Source organism: Mustela erminea, chromosome 5 (genome assembly GCF_009829155.1).
Source record: "Mustela erminea isolate mMusErm1 chromosome 5, mMusErm1.Pri, whole genome shotgun sequence".
In the NCBI taxonomy this organism is placed as follows: Eukaryota; Metazoa; Chordata; class Mammalia; order Carnivora; family Mustelidae; genus Mustela; species Mustela erminea.
Window position 1 is genome coordinate 20,205,591 of NC_045618.1, and position 6,000 is coordinate 20,211,590.

The following is a 6,000-nucleotide window of genomic DNA, read 5'->3' on the forward strand; positions in this document are numbered from 1 at the left end:
CCTGCCCTTCAGCCAGGCGGACCTGAGCGTCTACCTTGTCCGCGTCTTCCCGATTCACACTGTACCTTTGTTCCCGCCGTTCTGTGGGCAGGAGCGAGCGCATATAGAATAAACAGTTCAGGAGCCGTTTGAGACGTGCATGCTTGGAGAGTGAACCGTGAATTCACTTACCTGTTCCCTGTCCCTAGTTTCTAAGTTAAAAAAAAAAAAAAAAAAAAAAAAAAAAAAAAAAAAAAAAGGCCATATTTAATGTCCAAGCTCCTAACAGTGCTAGCATTTAATGGATGTTGGAGAAATGGTAGGTGATGTTAATCCTGTGGATGGTAAACACTACTTTTATTTACATTCTTTGTGGGCAGATAGTCGGTTAGCACCCCAAACCTACCTGAATCTTTGTCAATATTTTTACACAGTTCATCCATAAAAATGCAGTGGATTTCTAAGACAGGTTTTGAATAACGGATTCTCTAGGATGGAGTTTAAATTTTATACATTTCCTCTTTAGGGGGTACAAAAAAACTCAGCTAAAGCTACAAAAGCTGAGAAAGTGTCCATACAACAAATGTTTGTATAGAGCAAATATTAGTCTTGTTACCTAGTCGCCAATACGTCGGGGTTTTCTAATGAAACTCCTGGAGAGCAAAGTGTTTTCCTGGGCCTGAGAGGTCCCCTTCATTTCCCCCAAATGAATCCAGGAATTAGGGACAGAAAGTAAGCATGCTTGGGGGTAATCCTTTGGATCTTTCCTTGTTGTTAATATGACCAAATGTTTGAGATAATACACAGCTGAACTTGGTAAGTTGTGGGAGATACAGACACAATCTCTGCAACTGAATGGCGGTCACTGTTGTTTTATTCCTTGGATATTACCACATTCTTTGGCACTTATTATTTATGTCAAAAATAGTCCATTACCCACCTTCCCCACAGACTCCCTCCCTAAGAGGTGATCCACATCTAAAAATAAAATACTCATTATGCAGTGAACACAGGACTCCAGCAGTAGTCTCGGGAAAAATACAGAACATATAACCATGAATTATAGGCTCAAAAACCATCCAAAGGGGTTTCCAGTAAGACCATAAGCCACAAATGCCAAGTAGTCACCAGATGCCCCAAATTCAGCAACAGCCCCATAATTCACAATGATTTCCATAAAGCAGGAATCTGGCAAGACACAGATGTTCGATCTGGTGACATACTGAATGAGTTCAATATTTTCTAACCTGCTTTAAACGTCTCTGTATGTCCTCTTCTAGACTGAAATCTGATGAAAAGTACATAAACATGTGATGAAACTTAACGTTGTAAGGATGTGGAATGTTTTGTCCTCCTCGATTCCTTGGTTCCTACTTGTCCCTGTGCCCCCTAGATCAATAACGTCACCTGCCTCATCTGGGGTCTCAATGGAAGTGTCTCCTTCATGATTTAGAAGACTCCCTGTTCTCCATAAAGCCTGGCCCTGAAGGTAGAGCAGCCTGGACTGGGAAAATAGGACACAGGTGAATTCCTCCAAGGAAAAGCAGAGGAATGCCAGTCCAGGGGATGGTGGGAGGGAGGAGCCAAGGACCTGTAAGTCAGCCAGGGACCCCAGGAGCCTCCATACTGGGTCAGGGGCCACTTCCCTCCATACTGGGTCAGGGCACACCTCCATACTGGGGACAGAGAGGGGAAGCAGCAGCTGAATTGCTGAGGCAATTTTCCTGGGGAAGCTTCTAAAGGTGTCCTACCCATCAAGGGCCCCCTTTGAGGCCTGAATCAGGAGGCAGAGCTATCCTGGGTGGGGATTTCATAGCCGGAGGCCAATGCCTGGAACCAAGGACTTCAGTGACAGCCAAAGACCCAAAGGGCCAAAGAGGGTCGGTAAGTCCAGTATGGAAGCCTGCCTGTTAGATACCAGCCCTGCCAGTCCCTGCACCATCATTACCGGCAAGGATCTAGGGAGATGGGGTTTCATAGGCATTTTGCCTCAGTAAACTGAGGGAGGAACGATTTCTCAATTTCACAGTACCAGGAGCCCTCTTAATTTAAGGGACTCATTGACCATTTTTCTCATTTAAAAAGGGGGTAGTGGGGCACCTTGGGTGGCTAAGATACTTAAGCGTCTGCCTTTGGCTCAGGTCATGATCCCCAGGCCCTGGAATCGAGCCTCATGTCTGGCTCCCAGCTCAGCGGGGAGACTGCTTCTCCCTCTGCCTCTCCCCCTGCTTGTGCTCTCTCTCTCTCTCCCCCTCTGTGTGTGTGTCTGTATATCTTCCGAATGAATAGATAAAACCTTTAAAAAACAAAAAAGAGGTAGTGGTGGGGCACGCGGGTGGCTAAGACAGTTTAACATCGACCTTCCGCTCAGGTCACCATCTCAGGTTCCTGAGACCAAGCCTTGGGAAGGGGGTTCCCTGCTAAGTGGGGAGTCTGCTTCTCCCTCCGCTCCTCCCCCTACTGGTGCGCGCGCTCGCTCTCTCTCGCTCTCTCTCAAATAAATAAATGAAATATTTAAAAAGAAAAAAAGGGGGGGCAGTGTTAACCACAATCAGAAAAACTTGTAAGGGAAACCCCAAACCAGAGAGTTATTAAAGGATGACGTCTCCCCGCTGCATACACCCCACCTGAGATGGGGGCCGGGGCTGGGTCAAGTACAGAGTGGGCGTTCCGGTCTTCCTTCTGTGTGAGGAAGTCCCATCGGGACTCGCTGTGTCCCCACTCAGGGTCTCAGTGTTCTGGTGTCCCAACGGGTCTTTCCACGGATCTCGTTTTAAAAGTTCTTTCTCAGTGATTCTCAACTGACATTTAGAAATTTGCTCAAAAAACGCCACATGATCTAACTTCCTGTCTGCTTTCATGCAGTGTGATTCTCTATGACATGTAATTAAAATTCATCTCCACCTACGTTCCTGAACACTTTCTCACAAATTGGAACTCTGTCTCCACACGCGTTACATTTTTTTCTGTTGCTAATACATTGAACGCCTGTAACAGGTATAACATTTCATATAATTTGCAGCAATTTCTTGGAAACCCTTGGTAAATACCTCAATTGTCTGTTGGCAGCAAGCCTTGAGCAACTGACAGAGTTCCCTGTAAGGGCTTCTTTAAAGACGCAGCCCCTGGACTCCTGCCGCAGACAGGGGGCCCTGCAAAAAAGGGTGGTAATCATTTTTAAAACCTTTAGAAATACCTCTTTTGAGAAGGAGCAAATGCAGGCGAGGGAGTTGTAATAATCCGTCTTTTCAGAAGTTCTGTTCAGTCCCTGCAAAGAAGAAAATCTATAATGACCATTTTACTAAGATTGCCACTTAACCTCTATTAACCCAATAAAACTTTGCTTTATTATTAATGCCACTATTAAACGGGCATTTAAGGTCCTCATTAGCTAATTACTTTGCTCAATATTTCCTTCTGTTTGCAGCATTTCCAGGCAGACGCAGGAAAGGGCAATCGACTGTGGCTTATGTTCTGGCTTCCAGATGGGAGTGGATCCGACACTGGTCATGTTAGAATGTTCTTCATGCTTCTTTGGTCTGCTTATCAGCTTTGTCCATTCCTTCTGTCAGATACTGAGTCATTATGTGTGTGTTTGAGAGACAGAAGAAATTCAGCACGACTCTGTGTGCTGGCCGGATGGGATGTAATCTCACTAACTAGAAAACATTGGCTGACGCCAGCACAGGCTGCTATTGAGAAACTGCCTGAATGTTCTCTGGAAGATAACCTCCCCACAGAGGCTGGGGACAGTTTGCTTCTAGGCTAAGACTTAATCCCTGAATAGCAGAGAAGTTTGCCTTTCCCATCCATTGCCAAGAAATGCCATTTATCTTCAGAGCGGTGCCAGAGTTTCCACAGCTGGAAAGTTTGCACAAAGACAAAGCTTCCATTCCACTGGGGGGAGGGAGTGTCACGCCCCCACCCACCACCAGAACCCAGTCACTGGTCAGCTAGCCAGCAGCATCACCACCTGAGGACCGCATACAGTGGTCAGGCCTGAGCGCCTCGCGGAAATGTTCCATCAACGTGCAGTTTGGACTCTTCTCTGTTTTACTCATGGCCTAATGAAGCATAAAATTGCTTGGGAAATAAAATATTCAAGCTGCAGGAGAAGGTTTGAGCTCTGAATGGAGGCAGCAGAAATTCAGATCCACAAACACACGAAGGGCAAAGCAAGAATGGGAAAACATCCACCAGCTCAAATGATCCCATGCCGTTGACCTTGCACACACCCTGGGGTCACGCCCACGCCAGGGTCATAAACACTCCCATGCCCATCTGATGAGTTAGAAGGGTGATTATCCAGACCTGGTATTAAGGTCTCTACAGGAGTTCGAAATAAAAATGGTACGTGATGCACTCTGTTGGAGAGTCTGGAGGAAGACACTTTCTGACAGTCTGGGAGCGAAGTCATACCCACTTAGAGAGCGATTTGGTCAAAATGGCAAGTTATGAGTTCATTGAGTTTTGACCCAGCAATGCCACTTCTGGGAATTTGTTCTCCCGCCATACAAGTACAAAATGACCCTTGTCCATAGTTATTCTCTGCCGCAGTGTTTGTGGCACTAAAAGATGAGACCCAAGTGTCCGTTTCATTTCATGGGGAATAGACAAAGAAACAACAACCCAGAGAATGAAATCATCTGCCGATGTCAAACAGAGCAAGGAAGCACTCTTTCCCCCCAAGAGGGGAGAGGGACAGAACAAAGAGCAAACAGAATAGGAATTTTTGTAGGGTTTTCATAACAAAACACCAGAAGAGAATGAAACCTGCAGGTTTGGGGGTACCTGGATGGCTCAATCCACTGAGTGTCCAACTCTTGATTTTGGCTCAGATCATGCTCCCTGGGTCTTGAGATCAAGCCCTGCGTTGGCAGGGAATCAGCTTGAGTTTCTCTCCCTCTGTATCCCCCTGCCCCGCTCACATGCTTACTCTCTTCCTCCATTAAATTAACAAATAAATAAATCTTTTTTTTTAATTAAAAAACAAAACAAAACAAAAACACCCTCCAAGTGTGGGGCTTGGTGGTTGAAAGGAAAAAAAGGGAGTGAGATTTCCCAGCGGGGACTTAAATTTTCATCTGTTTTTTTGTTACGTGATTGTATGATCTCTCAAACCCTCCAAGGAAAGGTACCAATTTCCCACCAGTTGAAGCCCGAAGATGATGTTAGCAGAGCACTGATGACCAAAGACCCTGGGTTCTCTCTGACACCTGATTTGGTGCAACCGCCCTTGTTTAATGGAAGTGGGACCAGGCACCCAGAGAGATGAAACCAGGTTAGCTCTGTGGGGGCCACCACCAGCCTATTAGCCAATACCCCAGGCCAGAATGTCTCAGATTCTAGGCAAAAATACCCCCAAGTTTCGTCTCTCACCACTTAAGGATCAGTTAAAATGGAAATTTCAGAGAGCTAACCAAAATTTTACTAGGCAGCTTTCCCTAACATCATTGCAAGTGTTGTATCAGCATGGAAAAGTCATTAAGAGCCTACTCAAACCATCAAAATGCCTATATTCTTTCAATTAGCAATAATCGCGCCTCGGATAAACCTCATTGGCTACGATACTGCCACTGCGCCTATATTCTTTCAGAATCTATTTCTCCACTTTTTTTTAAATCCTAGTTCCATCTTGTATTTTATTCCTGGTTCTTCTATAATCTTAGGGCTTAGTGCCTTGTCCTTTGTGTGTGTGTACCTTTAAGCATTCAAAAGAATCAATCTGTCCAAATTATTTTGGACTAACACAGTCTTAAACACAACAAAAGGGGGGGGTCGGGCATTATCAGAACATTGTGACAATGGCGCCCTCTTGTGGTGTATGGCTATTCCTGGTAAGTGCAGATCTGTAATCTTGGATCCAAAGAGAATAGTCAGATTTTTTATTTTATGGTTACTAATAACCTGTTTCTAATGACCTGACTTTACCAGAATCTTCCAAGGAGATACCCCGGTCTTGTATTTGTGTCCAACCATTTGGTGAAACTGTGACATGAGAGGAGTTGAGCTAAAGGGCCA

The 6,000-nt window shown here is 45.2% G+C and overlaps 1 pseudogene; it reads right to left on the reverse strand.

Annotated features, from left to right (window-relative positions):
• Positions 1-5,351: 5,351 nt before the first annotated feature.
• Positions 5,352-5,567, reverse strand: LOC116592088 (annotated as a pseudogene).
• Positions 5,568-6,000: the final 433 nt, after the last annotated feature.